The sequence below is a fragment of the Protopterus annectens genome, chromosome 10.part0, assembly GCF_019279795.1.
Source record: "Protopterus annectens isolate FY-2018-M chromosome 10.part0, PAN1.0, whole genome shotgun sequence".
Taxonomy (NCBI): Eukaryota; Metazoa; Chordata; order Ceratodontiformes; family Protopteridae; genus Protopterus; species Protopterus annectens.
The window spans coordinates 1,671,093,533-1,671,107,360 of NC_056744.1; positions in this window are offsets into that span (position 1 = coordinate 1,671,093,533).

Below are 13,828 nucleotides of genomic sequence, written 5' to 3' on the forward strand. Positions count from 1 at the left end.
ATACTTTCTTGAAACATCTTTTGATTTAATTACAGCATTCAGTCTTCTTGGGTAGGAGTCTATCAGCATGGCACATCTTGACTTGGCAATATTTGCCCACTCTTCCTTGCAAAAGTGCTCCAAATCTGCCAGGTTGCGAGGGCATCTCTTGTGCATAGCCTCTTCAGCTCACCCCATAGATATTCTATTGGATGTAGGTCTGGGTTCTGACTGGGCCATTCCAAAACTTTAATTTTCTTCTGGTGAAGCCATTTTTTTTGTTGATTTGAATGTATGCTTGGGGTCTTTGTTGTGTTGAAAGGTGAAATTCCTCTTCATCTTCAGCTTTCTATCAGATGTCTGAAAGATCTGGGCCAAAGGTGACTGGTATTTGGAACTGATCATAATTCCCTCCACCTTGACTAAAGCCCCAGTTCCAACTGAAGAAAAGCTACCCCAAAGCATGATACCACCACCACCATGCTTCAGCTTGGGGCTGGTATTCTTTTGGTGATGCAAAGTGTTGTTTTTGCACCAAATGTACCTTTTGTAACTGTGGCCAAAAAGCTCAACCTTGGTCTCATCAGACCATAATACATTTTCCCACTTCCTTTTGGGAGACTTGATGTATTGTTTTGCAAATTTTAGCCGGGCATGGATGTTTTTCTGTGTAAGGAAAGGCTTCCGTCTTGCAACCCTACTCTATAGTCCAGACATACTGAGAATACAGGAGATTGTTGTCACATGTAGTACACAACCAGTACTTGCCAGAAATTCCTGCAGCTCCTTCAGTGTTGCTGTAAGTCGCTTGGCAGCCTCCCTGGCCAGTTTTTGTCTTGTCTTTTCATCAATTTTGGAGGGATGTCCAATTCTTTGCAATGTCACTGTTGCCCCATATTTTCTCTAATTTTTGATGACTGTCTTCACTGTATTCCATGGTATATCCAATGCTGTGGAAATTGTTTTGTACCCTTCTCCTGACTGATACCTTTCAACAATGAGATCCCTTTGATGCTTTGAACCACGGCTTTTGCTGTAGTAGACAACTGAGTAAATATCAGGAAAATCCTACTAGGACAGCTGAACTTTATTTGGGGTTAATCAGAGTCTCTTTAATTGATGGCAGGTGTGTATCCAAGAAGACTGAATGTTGTAATTAAATCAAAAGGTGCTTCAACAAAGTATTACTTTAAGAGTGTTCACACACAACAAAGTATTAGTTTAAGTGTATGCACACTTATGCAACCAGCGTATTGTACATTTTTTAGTTTTTTATATTTTTTCCCTAACACGTGTTTGTTTTTCAGTTGAATTGTACAGGTTATAGGTCACATTAAAGGTGGAAAAAGTTTTGAAATGATTTATTGTGGTCTCATTTTTTATATCACAAAAACCTGGCATTTTAATAAGGATGTGTAAACATTTTATATCCACTGTATGGTTAAGTTATATAAGACCTTTATAAGACTATTTGCAGAGTATAACAGCTCTTTTTGTATATATTCAAGAAGGGACAAAATAGGATAGAGAGGATACAGAGAATGTTTACAAATAAGATTTAAGGTTTATCCAACCTTATTTGCACAAAAATATGTGAAAAGATACTTCTGTATTCGTTACATTATAGATACTATAGAGGCAAGATAATTCTTGCATATAAAGCACTCATGAGTGAATAATTATGGTCAGCACCCACAATGTGTCCAGTAATGACTCCTTCTGCAATTTGTACAGAGTTACATGGCAGCAATAGGACATCAAAATAGGAGAGTTTTAACTTCAAGGTAGGTCTCAATAGAACTAAACTAAGACATTCATATATTACAGAATCTACCAGTTTCTTTGACTCATTTTCCAAGTTTTGTATGTAATTCAGTAAATATTGATTACTTTAAAAGGAATTTAGATTCCTGGGTAGGACTTGAGGTATTTAATCCTTCTTTTTGGAGCCTGTGTTCCCTGAAGGCCTTAGGACCATAATACAGTTTATGAACTTACTGTGAATTTTAATTTATATCCAGTTGCCTTTACCTGCAATTCTCTTCAAATATCTTTCGAGGTGAACATCAGATTTGCTGTTTTGTATCCCCGTGTGACTTGCAAAATGCATGCAAATTTTCCCAAAATATGTGAAAGAGTTACTGTATTCAACATACTTACACGGTTTCTTCTGGTTTAAGCACAGGAATAGACCCAATTCCTAAGTCAGGCCATAATTAAAGTTAAAAAGATCTGTACTGCTTCAGTCTTTGATGTTAGCTATGTCCACTCATCTCAGCACCAACCAAGTACCCAGAATTGTCTCCTTCTGCATTTCATACAAAGTTACATATATTGGTAACACATTTAATAAAATTACAAATTCTTTTTATCATTTTAGCTGCTTTTATTTTTCTTCCATATTGCTCTCACTTCTGTTTACAAATCCTGGTATTTTAAGACTTTCTGTATTTTGGTACACAAGACACTAAAAGTTCTGGGTGTACTTCTTTTCATGTCATTTTTCACTTTTTAATTTCTCCAGATGTTTGAGATTTTTAACACCATGACGACAATGGAGCTCATGATTAAGTTCATGAAATTAGTATTGTTTCAGTCTTTGATGTTAGCTATAAGTGCTCTTTGCAGCACCCGCAATGTGCCCAGTAATGACTCCTTCTGCAATTTGTATAGAGTTACATGCATTGGCAAGATATAACAGTACAATCGTAAATTCTTTTTTATGAGACTTGTTGCTCCTACTACTATTGGAACTGTCTGGGTATCCTTCTTCCACATTGCCCTTGTTTCTGCCTGCAAATCCTGATATTTTATGACTTTGTGTCTCTCTGTAAGCAAGACAGTGTAGTCACTGGGTGTGGCAATTTCAATGATCAGTGCTATTTTTGCCTTCTTTTCATGGACTACTACAACTAATTTTGGAACTGTTGGTAATGGGAGTGGTTCTTGGCCAGGAAAAAAACATGATCAGCATGAAAATCACTTAAATCACAGTTAAGTTTCTTCCTCTTACTACTAAGAACTGTGACAAGTGAGAAATTGAACACAGCAGTGCCCTCTGATGCATCTGAAGGTCATGATGATATGGCCTTCGCTAAAACAGAACCAAGTAGCTCATCTAAATTAACCACTATGTTGAGTGATAATTCTGTTTATACCACTCTCCCCAATGTGACTGGTAACCAGGTGAATATTAACCAAAAAGGGATGATTTCAGCTATGACCAGTACTGCTGAGCAACTGGTAGAAGGAGAACTGCTGTTGCTTCTGTGGGGTAAGCATTTCTGACTCTGCCACAGCCTATCAAAACACATGGGTTGGGTGACCATGTATATTCATGCAGTCGAGGGAGGGGGAAGTGGAACAAGAGCCAAGAAGGAAAGGAGAACAATAGTTTACAGAAAATGTAGCTCATGAGAGATGAATGCTGGTACACAATATATCTATGGAGGTACTTGTGAGGCAGAGCTGTCCATTTTGAGCAATGGTTTACCTTTCATCCCATCGCAAGGTTGCAATATGGCAGATGTTATTTTTGATTTGAAACTGTTTGCTTGAAATATTATGTTGAAGTTACAGTTTGGTGAGAGTGTTTCTGATAAGGATGTTCTTTTATTTTGTGAACCTAATACATTTGCTCATGTTAACAATTCTACCCTAGAAGCATTTTTGAGAATGTGCGAATCACAGAAAGGTAAAACTGGCCGTAGGTTTGTTAATTTGTCACCAGAGGAGTGGCATGGTTTACACTCCCTCATTAATGAAGGAAGTATTGTGATCAAATCTGCTGACGGGGGGGGCATGGTGGTTGTTATGAACTGTGAATTTTATTATAATACTTTGAATGCTATGTTGTCTGATAGTGAAACTTATAAATGTATTTTTAAGGTTGAGTATATGGTTTCATTAGCAGTGTTAATGGTTTGCTTTATAATGCCAAATTAGAAGGAGCTATTCCTAATGATTTTTACAGGTACCTAAAAGTTTGCTTACCTCTTATTCTGTTATTTCAGGGTCTACCCAAGATTCACAAGAGCATGAGCTATCCAATGTTTAGACGTAGAGTTGCTGGGGAGGAGGGGAATAGCTCACTGAACCTATGTCCATTTAGATAAAAAGTTGAGATTGATGTTGGACACATGTTTTTGTGTTAAAAGATACACAGCAATTCATTTTTGAGTTGTATGAGTTTTCCAAGGATGATGTGCTTCCATCTAGTTACCTTTTGGTAACACTTGCTGTTGTATCACTGTTTACAGTGATACCTAATCAGCAAGATATTTTAATGGTCAAGGATTTTATTGAAATGAGAAGTGATTTGGATGCTAGGCAGATTGATCTTATTGTATTTCTCCTTGAGATGGTTTTGGAGAATAACATTTTTACACTTGAAAACAGATATTACCACCACAGGCACGGCATAGCTATGGGCACATCTTGGGCCAATAGCTAGGCCAATGCAGTTATGGACGTATGGGAATGCAGGTTTCTAGTGAGTTTGAGATGGTGAGGTCATCAAATAAAATTTTACCATAGTGGAATTAGTTGAATTTATCTGCTACCTTCATTACACTACAGACCTTTTGTGATTCATTGCTAACAAGTCTCATACTGAGACATCCTATTCGTATGTAATGGTGAAGAGGGAGCCTGGTAGTAATAGACTTATCACAAGCCTTAATAGGAAGGATCGTTACAAACCGAGTTTTGTCCATCATAGCAGTATGCATCCTAACCATGTGTTTGTGAATGTGGTGAAGGGACAAATGTTAAGGGCCTCTAGGCTACATGTTAAAGACCAGGACTTTCAAGAATTGATCCTAACCCTGAAGAATGACTTTGAGGATGGGGGTATAAAGAGACTGAGATAGCTGAAGGTATGTATGGTGCCCACCAGCTTAGGAAGGGTGTTGGGACACCTTATTTTATGACCCCCACCCATGACCCACATAATCAAGTTAGAAGGGACAACATCTTAAGAATCCCTATGGCTTTTTCCAGTGACAAAAATAAGGTCATTCATGCAATAAAAAGAATTTGCATATTTTAACTTCTGATTCATCTATTGAAGCACTAGTTGGCACATCACATCAGTTTTATTACAGGAATATGGTGAATTTAAAGAGGTTGTTGTGTTATCTGGATAAGTTGGGCTATTAGCAATGGGGAAAGCATACCAAAAAATGTGACACTTGTAATTTCTGTTAATATAGCAGAGAGGGTAATGAGTTTGTTCATCCACACACAGGAAAGAAATATTTTTAAATGTTATGGCCAACTGCGACACCATGGACATTGTTTATTTAGCTAACTGTGAGCAATGCAGTTCATTTTATGCTGGCAAAACCAACCGTTGGTTTTGTGAATACATCAGGGACCATATATAGTGTATAAGTAAAGGTAACGCTGTCAACGCCTTAGGTAAACATGTTCAGATGCAAGGTAATGCACATAGGTTTTCTTTTATTGTGTTAGATGTTATATATGAAAATGCTAGGTTTGGAAACACTGAAAATGAAACAGAGATGTGAAGCAAGATGGGTAGCCAAACTATGTTCTCATATGGGGTTAGATTTAAATGAATTTGTACCTTTGAAACCTGTTTTAAAAGCTAGAAGGAGAAGGAAAAAGTAATTCTACCTCCTTTTGCTGGGTTCACTTCTTCAGTGAGTTCAGTTAATTGTTTTATTAGTTTTAGCTTCTGACTGGTTTGTGTACTATGACATGGCTACACAAATGTTCAGCGAAGATGCTGTTTTATTAGGGTCTGAAGAAGCTATGCTTCCATAGCTAAAGCACTTACCAGTCTGTATATGTATTAAACTTGTATTTATTTTATCTGCTGTTTGCTGCCTACTTTACCTTTGGATATTTTGAACTGTGACTGCTGTGATTTCACACTGGTGCTTTTTTTCTCCACTCAGTTTTGGTTAATGGCTACTAGTGTGGTTTCTCTACTGGTGGAATATTTGTGTTTTATATCTGTTGTTAACCAGGTTGGTGTCTGTTCAGAGTGCAATTATAAATAGTTCTAACTAAAGCTAAATCTTAATGTAAAGGTGTTAATACTTTTGTTACAGTTTCTTTGGCCATAACTTCACCCCATTTCATATCCTGTACATTTGAACTTCTTATTCTTTCTTTTACTTCTATCCATTCAGCATCTTTGTTATGTTCCACAGGATCTTCATAGATATTTCTCCAAAATGTATCTATTTCTTCTTTTTTTTGGTGGTGTTTCAGTTCCTTTTGCCTTGTTTTCCAGTTCTCTATAAAATTTTGGGTCATCAATAAATTGCTTATTTTGTATTTTTCCTTTATATGTATCTGCATAGCCTCTAAGTTTTTCTGCCTGTGCTGATATTCTTAGTTTCTTATTTGTGAAAGTAAGACTTTATCTGTTATTAATTTAGCTACAGAGTAATATATCCTATTTACTTCTGTTATATCACTATGAACAGTCCTAATTACCGTTTTTATCAGACTTTTGAATTTTTCAACATTCTTTGTTCTCTATTTCCTGCAGACATTCTACGGAAAGTTCCAGAGCCTCTTCCTGTGCCACATTCTCTTCAGTTTCATCCTGCATCATCAATTGTTCTTTCATATTTGAACTCATTGGCCTATCACTCCACAACACTGACTTGACAGAATTGCCAGTTTCCTGTTCCATCTCTAGGTGTGCAACTCCAAATGAACTTTTGTACTGGTTGCCTATGGAAGGATCCAAAGTATCTTCATATGGCAACTGCATGGGTGTTTCCCACTCCACCGCTTTCTCCTTAATTTGTAGATCCATTGTTCTATTCTGCTGTGATACTATCAGAGTTAGATTTTCTTCACCAATTACTTCACTTTGCAGGCAATCTACAACTTCAGTTTCTATTTCTTTAACTTCTCCATTACTAAACCTTTTATTTTTACTTTTCCTCCTTGTTTTTTTTTGTATCGTAAAATTTTCCATATCTGGATATCTTTGTCTATATTTCTCTTCAAACATCTTTGGTGCTGCTCTTTTTGTATTGATTAGCTTTGCTTTCTCCTTTTCATAAATATTGCACCATATTCTCTCTCATTTTCTTTACCATGTCCATATTTCTTCTTCAGATGTCTCCTGCTCCTCCTGTTTCTCCCTGCTTGATGGAGCCATTCCATCCTGCTGTGACATAAACTGTGTCAAACTTGCTACACTAAATCCTTTGCTTTATACATATACCATAACTTCAGCTTGCATGTTTTAAACTTCTACTTTACTAAATTTCTGTTCTACACTTCCCTCTTTGTGATCTTATATCTTGTATTATAACATTTTTGATTTCTGGATGCCTTTGCCAGTATTTCTGTTTGAATATATTTGATGCTGCTTTTTTTTTGTATTGAATAATTTGTCTTTCTTCTATGCATAAACATTGCACCATATCAGATCTCTCTTTCTTTCCCATGTCCATATTTCTTTTTTATACTTTTCAAAAATCTCTAGATTTTGTTCTTTGTATTTTCACACTTCCTCAGTTGCTTCTTTTTCCAAATGACCCAAGGTTTCTTGGTCTGTATAATGTTTTTGTACATCTGTTGTATTAATGAACACACATGCTTATTTGAAGCATCTGACAGCTTTTCTTGTGCAAGTATTTTTCTTTCCTCTAATTTCTCTCTTAACCTTTTTCTATATATTCTGCTTAGAAATTCTGGGCTGCTTGCATTATAATAGCAATACTTCATTTCTTTCTTATCCTCAATAGTCCATTCTGACATCTTTGTGTCTCTTTTCTGGCCTAACATTTTTTGTGATTTTTGTGGACTACTACTTCCTTCTACAACAAGGAGTGCATCCTCTCCTGAACCTGCCTAGCTCCACTGTAGGAATGATTCTATGTCTTGAGGATTCTACAATGTCATTTTTCCAGTCCTGGCACCAGTGCACCTACCAGGATTGGGCACTTTTTTATCATGGGTCTTGTGCAGCTGCAGCTTTCCTGCTTTAAAGGTTGCTTTTGCACATGTATCAAGGCCAAACTGCATTCTTATATCATCTGAAAAAATTTTGCCTACTTGCAATTGTGCTTTCAGTTGCTCATCTGATGAGCTATACAGTTTTAAATCATTGACAAAGAGAAGATAAGAAGTCTTTACATTTTGTTGCTTTCTGGGAGACAAATTACAGCCATGACCTAATCTGTTAAACACACAGCTTAATGGATTAAGATCGAGGCATAAAAGCAGTGGTGACAGAGTCACCCTGGAATATCCCCCTTTGGATTTTTATCCTTGGAATAATAATTTGTCCTTTATTATGGCTTAATTCAAAGTGGTTTGCCACTGTTTCATGGTCACTGTAATGTAATTGTTCAGTGTAGGGTGTATCTTATATTTTAAGTGCTCTTTTATCCACAAATGTGGGATACTGTCAAATGATTTTTTTGTAGTATATCCATGCCATTCTTAGATTCCTCCCTTTTTACAGTTCTCCACTATGACTTTAACAACAAATGATCCTTTGTTCCATATGACTTTCTTTTATTACCCTTTTGTTCCATTGCCATAATTGAGTTTTCTTCTACATGACTATAATCTCTGTCAGCATCAATTCTAGTGTACAGTTTATACATTGCTGGAAGGCAAGTTATTGGTCTATAGTTTTTTAGGATAGCTTGCAGGTTTATTCTTAAGTAGGAGCATTGTTTTTCCTGTTGTTAGCCAGGCTGGTATCTGTTTGGGATGCACATATAAATAGTTCTTACTGATGGCTAAATCTTCTTGCAAAGATGTTAATACTTTTAGCCAGATGTTAGGTACTGCATCTGGGCCTGGGGTTTTCCATTTAAAGGCTTTCTTAACTTTATTTCAATCTGTCTGGCCATTACTTCATCCCATTTCATATCTTGTACATTTGAACTTCCTATTCTTTCTTTTACTACTTCTATCAGTTTGTCATCATTGTTATGGTTCACAGCATCTTCATAAATAATTCTTTAAAGTGTATCTATTTCTTCTTTTTCTTGGAGGTCCTTCAATTTCTTTTACCTTGTTTTCCAATTCTCTATAAAACTTTTTTGGGTCATCAATAAATTGCTTATTTTGTACTTTTTCTTTATATTTGTCTGTGTATCTTCTAATTTTTTGCCTGTTTTAATATTTTTAGATTTGTGATAGTGTATGATAAATCCTGATCCGTTATAATAATGCACATTGCTTTTATCACATCTATCTTTCTGAGCATTTTTGTTGATCTATTCCCTCTTCTATACTCTTCTAACAGTGACATTTCTTGTTTTAATTGCATAGATTTCTTGGTTTGATATTTCCAAGATGGCATTCGATTTCTTCCCATCCTTTCCCTTACTACCCTGTTTTCCTGTGGTAGGACTTTATCTGTTATTAATTTGGCTGTACAGTAATGTATCCTATTTACTTCTATTATATTGCATAAATGTCTATGGACAGTCTTAATTACTGCATTCATTTGCTTTATCAAACTTCTAACTTTTTGGGGTTTATTAACCTTCTGCAGTCTATTTGTTTCATTGATCTTAATATGTCTAGCCATCTCTATTAAATCAAGCAACTCTTCTCTTAGATCATTTTCTTCTAAACTGAGGGTGCATTCTTTGTTCACCATTTCATGTGGGCATTATATAGAAAGTTCCAGAGCTTCTTCCTGTGCCATTTTATCTTCAGTTTCACCCTGTGTTATCCGTTGCTCTTTCATATGGGAACTCACTGGCCTATCACTCCATGGCATTGACTGTGTCAGAGTTGTCACAGTTTCCTATTCTTTCCCTTGCTGTATAGCTCCAACTGAACCTTTGTACTGGTTTCCTTTGGGAGGCTCCAAAGTATCTTCATATGTCAACTGATTAAATGCTTCCTGCTCCACTGGTTTCTCCTTCATTTGGATGTCCATTGCTCTATCCTGTTGTGTTATCCGAGTTAAATTTTCTACACTAAATCCTTCACTTTACAGATAATCCATTACCTCAGTTTCTATTTTTTTTAACTTTTTTCATTACTAATCCTCCTTTCTACTTTTCCTCTTTGTTTTCTTATTTTTTGTATTGCAAAACTTTCCATATCTGGATGTCTTTGCCTATATCTCTACAAATATCTTTGGTGCTGCTTTTTTTTGCATTGATTAACTTTGCTTTCTCCTTTGCATAAATATTACACCATATTAAATCTCTTTTTCTTTGCCATGTCCATTTTTCATCTTCAGATGTCTCCTGCTCCTCTTGTTTCTCCTTATTTTGGGGACTAGTTTTCCATCATGCTGTAATATGACCTGTGTTAGACTTTCTACACTTAATCCTTCACTTTGCAAACATTCCATAACTTCAGCTTCTATTTTTTAACTTCTACTTGGCAAATCATCTAGTCTACATTCCCTCTTTCTGATCTTATTTTTTGTTATTAAATTGTTCATATCTGGATGCCTTTGCCTATATTTCTCTTTGACTATCTTTGGGGCTGTCTTTTTTGTGTTGATTACTTTGGTTTTCTCCTTTGCATAAATATTGCACCATATCAGATATCTCTTTCTTTCCCATGTCCATATTTCTTTTTTATACCCTTCAAACATCTCTAAATTTTGTTCTTTAAATTTTCACAGTTTCTCAGTTGCTTCTCTTTCCAAAAGGCACAAGGTTTCTTGGTCAATACAGTGCTTTTCACAAATCTGTTGTATAAATGAACACAGATTTGTATTTCAATCTTCTGACAGTTTTCTTGTGGAAATATTTTCTTTCCTCTAATTTCTCTCTTAATATTTTCGCATATCTTTTGTCTGGAAATACTAGGCTTCTTGCATAATACTTACAATACATAATTTCTTTCTTATCTTCAATAATCCACTCTGTCATCTGTATGGCTCTTTTTTGGCCTATCAGTTTTTGTGATTTTTGTGGACTGCTACTTCCTTCTACAACATCCTCCCCCTGGGCCTGGTCTAGCCCCATTGCAGGAATGTTTCCATGCCTTGAGGATTCTATACTGTCAATTTTTCCAGTCCTGGTGCCAGTGCAGCTACCAGCACTGGGCACTTGTTTAACACAGGACTTCTGCACCCAGCTGTCTTCCTTATTTTTTTACCTACTTTTGTCCATGATATATGCTATATAAAATACAGTCTATATATCAGTGTCATCTTGGTGAGATTTTCTGAAAAACAGGGTCCATCTTGTGAAGGTATTCATCAATACTTAAGGATGAATTCAATTCCAGCAATACTTCTCTCCTTTTGCTGATTTCATCTTCTCTCCATTTGGACCCCGAATCCCTATGTGCGAAATGTGATGCACTTATCACATTCAGCACATTTATATGATGCCACTGTTTTATGAACAGCATAATACTGTCTAAGACTGCTGGAATGTTTGAAACACTTGCTGCACTCAGGACACTTATATGGTTTTCCCATTTTTTAATTTCTCCAAATCTTTTGGGTTTCTAATACCTTGATGGGAATGGACCCCATTCCCAAGTCAAAGTATGATTAAAATTCATGAAATTAGAATGGACCCAATTCCTAAGTCAAAGTATGATTAAAGTTCATGAAATTAGAATGGACCCCATTCCAAAGTCAAAGTATGATTAAAGTTCATGAAATTAGTATTATTTCAGTCTTTGATGTCAGTCCAAAGTGCTCTATGCAGCACCCACAATGTGCCCAGTAATGACTCCTTCTCAATTCATATGGAGTTATTGGTAAAATATCTAAATATGACTGTAGATTCTTTTTTATAAGACCCATTGCTCCTAGACTAGAGTCTTCATATTTTTTGTACTGTAAAGTTTTTCATGTCTGGATTCCTTGCCTGTATTTCTCTTTAAATAACTTTGGTGCTGCTCTTTTTGTATTGATTAGTTTTGCTTTTACCTTTGCATAACTATTACACCATATTAAATCTCTTTTTCTTTCCCATGTCCATATTTAGTTTTCAGATGACTCCTGATCTTCATGTTTCTCCTTACTTTGGGGACTCACTCCATCATGCTGTGATAGGTTCATAGGTTCATACTAGGCTATCTGCCCAAGGGCATTTATAAGCCTAGCCCTTAGTTATGTGGCTTTCGCCACCCCTTTAGTTTGAATAAAACTATGCCTATTATTTTGCTGTGCCTCTGTCAAGCAGTGACACTGAAGTAATCCCCGGGGTATATCTGCGATCTCCCATCCATTGGTCAAGATTCCTCTTGAACAAGGCCAGCGAGGTGCTCTGCCTCACATGTACCGGGATTTTGTTCCACAGCATAGGGAGTCTCTGGGTGATGAATCTGTCCCTCCAGCACATTCTATTAATAACCGTGTCAAGGTTTAAGTCTCTCGCCCTTGTGGTTCTGAGGGATCTAGATTTTTTGAGGTGAAGCATATTCATCAAATCTGGGTTTGACATGGCCTTATATGTCAGGCACAGGTCACCTCTGAGCAAGCGGTATGAGACTGAATAGAGCTGTAGTTCTTTCAGTCGGGCAGCATAAGACATATTTTTGAGACCCTTTATCCGTTTGGTGAGGAACTTTTGGGGCCTTTCCAGCTGCTGCTAGTGTCGGGTCAGATACATTCCGAATGGGGCACTGTACTCAATCATAGGTCTAATGAGTGATGAGTACAGGGGCGATGACCTCCTTGATCTAGATGTGAATCCCTTCATGATCAGGTGGGCAATGTAGAAGGTTTTCCTAACTACTTTAGCAACATGAGTGTCAAACGAAAGGCTACTGTCAACCTGGGTCCCCAGATCCCTGATGACTTCTTCTGTGCTCAGTGGATTGCCACCTATATGGTAGCTAGGGGTAACCTTGTTTTTCCCGAAGGGTATGACTATGCATTTCTTGGCGTTTAACTTTAGGCCATGGCTCTGGCACCAGTTATCCATTTCTGTGAGGCCCATCTGAAGGATATCTGTGTCAGATGTGTTTTCGACTATGGCGCCCAGTTTGCAGTCATCTGCAAACTTTGTCAGCCACAACCCTCCTGTGTTTGCCTGTACTTCAGAAAAGTAGATGCCGAACAAGAGAGGACCCAGGACTGAGCCCTGTGGGACACCACTTGTGACAGGCTTTGAGTCTGACATGGCTCCAGCAACTCTGACCCTGTGGGTTCTGTCACTTAGCCAGTTTGCAACCCATCTTGTGATGTATGGGTTTACATTCAAGCTGATGAGTTTTTCGATGATACCTGAGTGGGGTATTGTATCGAAGGCCTTTGCCAGGTTGAGGTAGGCTGTATGGACTGCCTTTCCCTCATCAATGGCCTTGGTGACTGTCTCGAAAAAGTCAACCAAGTTTAAAAGGCATGATCTGCCTTTGACAAAGCCAAACTGGGTTGGATCCAAAGTCTGCAAGTTCCCTATGTCTTTATTTATGAGTTCCATTATGATCCTCTCCATGGCTTTGCAGATAAGGCTTGTCAAGCTAATGGGACGGTAATTTCCAGGGTCGGTGGAGGCACCGCCCTTGTGAAGTGGGACCACAGTCGCCGTGCACCACTCCTTGGGTACGTATCCTGAGGTGAGGCTAAGATTAAACAGCTGTCCTAACTGCGGGTTTAATTCCTCATTGAGTTCGTGGAGCACACAGCCGGGGACACCATCCGGTCCCATGGATGCTATGTTTTTTGCCTTGGAGAGAGCAGTTCTCACCTGGGCGTTGGAGATGTTTGGGGGGCTAAAATCCTCTGGTATAGATATCTCTCCTTTTGGGGGGGAGAGGGGGAGAAGTTTGCACTGAACCTGTCTGCCAGTATGTTGGCAATGTGTGTAGGTTCAGTAATCTTCACATCATTTTGAACTAATTCTGAGCATATCTGGGAGTTTCCTTTTAGGTTTCTAACATAGCTAAAGAAGGCCTTATG